Source organism: Musca autumnalis, unplaced genomic scaffold (assembly GCF_047663935.1).
Source record: "Musca autumnalis isolate F117 unplaced genomic scaffold, ASM4766393v1 scaffold_1, whole genome shotgun sequence".
Classification (NCBI taxonomy): Eukaryota; Metazoa; Arthropoda; class Insecta; order Diptera; family Muscidae; genus Musca; species Musca autumnalis.
In genome coordinates this window covers 115,942,181-115,944,291 of record NW_027411644.1, presented here as the reverse complement: position 1 = coordinate 115,944,291, position 2,111 = coordinate 115,942,181, and positions in this window count along the sequence as shown.

Sequence of the window (2,111 nt, the reverse complement as noted above, 5' to 3'; positions counted from 1 at the left end):
GCGTGATGAAGTTTTTGCAAGAGACCCTGTAAGCCATCATGAATTAGCATTATATCTTTGTTTGTTGTTTTTGTAGAGCACTTAAGCAACAGTGAACAAAGATATAACGCTAATTCCTGATGGCCCATAGGGTCACTAACAAAAATTTCATCACGCCATAACGCGGAAGTTCGACTCAAGGCGGATCTGTCCTTCGGGGTTCATAATATATTTACCAAGGCCTTTCTTCCCCAAGAGGAATTTTCCGTGCCCCAGCCTTTCACCTCCATTTTGTTGCACAGTGTTATCTAATCTAATCTAAAAAAATGTGTTCAGCTAGGTGAAAGGTACCACCTACGGGGCTATATCAAAGAGTCAACCCATCTTTAATTTTTTGTGGCGGAAAAGTTTATAGCTGCAGGGAACTTCAAGAGTCAAATTGAGGGTAGTTTCATCAAAACAATGTAGACCCTCTAAAATGGACCCATGTTGACGAATTTTAGTGAAGAAATTTCGTGACCACTGAAAATTCCCGAAAATCGGGAGGTACAGTTATATGCGGGGATATACCAAAACATGGACCTATATTGACGATTATTTTTGAATAGACAAAATTGTAGCTAAAATTCTCAAAATACCGATCATTACAGCTAGTTCGGTTAAAAATTGCAGCTAAAATTCTCAAAATACCGAAAATCGGGAAATACCGTTATATGGGGGCTATACCAAAACATGGACCTATGTTGACGATGTTCCGTTGGAGATGTTTTATGACCACTGAGAACTTCAAATGTCAAATTACAGCTATTTCGGTTAAAAACTGTAGCTAAAATTATCAAAATACCGAAAACTGGAGGTACCGTTATATGGGGGCTATACCAAAACATGGACCTATATTGACGTTGTTTGGTGGAGATGTTTCATGACCACTGAGAACCTCAAATGGCAAATTACAGCTAGTTCGGTTAAAAATTTTAGCTAAAATTTTCAAAATACCGAAAATCGGGAGGTACCGATATATGGGGGCGAATTAGCTTTAATTTGACTTTTGTGGTTCTCAGTTTTCATGAAACTTCTCCACCAAACATTGTCAGCATAGGTCCATGTTTTCGCATAGAGCCATATAACGGTACCTCTCTATTTTCGTAATTTTGAGAATTTTAGCTACAGTTTTTGACGGAACTAGCTGTAATTTGGCATTTGATGTTCTCAGTGGCCCCGAAACTTCAACACCAAAAATCATCAATATAGGTTCGTGTTATAATATAGCCCCAAACAACGGTACCTCCTGATTTACGGTATTTTGAGAATTTTAGCTACAATTTTTACGGAACTAGCTGTAATTTGACATTTGAGGTTCTCAGTGGTCACGAAACTTCTCCACGTCATATAACGGTAGCTCCCTATTTTCGGTATTTTGAGAATTTTAGCTACAATTTTTAACAGAATTAGCTTTAATTTGACATTTGTGGTTCTCAGTGGTCATGAAACTTCTCCACCAAACATCGTCAACATAGGTCCATGTTTTGGCATTGCTCCTATATAACGGTACCTCTCAATTTTCGATATTTTGGGGGTTTTAGCTACAATTTTTAATCGAACTAGCTGTATTTTGACACTTGAATTTTCAGTACTCACGAAACTTCTTCAATAAAATTCGTCAACAAAGGTCCATGTTTTCGTATAGCTCCTATATAAGGGTACCTCCCGATTTTCGGTATGTTGAGGTCTTCATTGTTTGATGGAACTATCCTCAATTTGACTTTTGAGGTTCCTTGCAGTTATTAAACTTTTCCACCAAAAATTATAAAGAAAGGTTGACTCTTTGATATAGCCCCGTAGGTGGTACCTTTCACCTAGCTGAACACAGTTGTTTAGATTACATTAGATAATTTAGGCAATTGAAGTATCTATCCATGGTCGAAAAAATTTTCCACCTAAAATTGTGAAAGGACACTAATTTTCCATTTAGTATTTTATGGTGGAGGGTATAAAAAGTTCGTCCCGGCCGAACTTAACGACCTTTTACTTGTTCTAACCTAACCTACCTTTTTCTAACCTTCTTCTAACCAAAAGAACGTGGACTTGGGAGGTTAGAGATGGGAGGGGCTATTCCAAATATATACCTATAT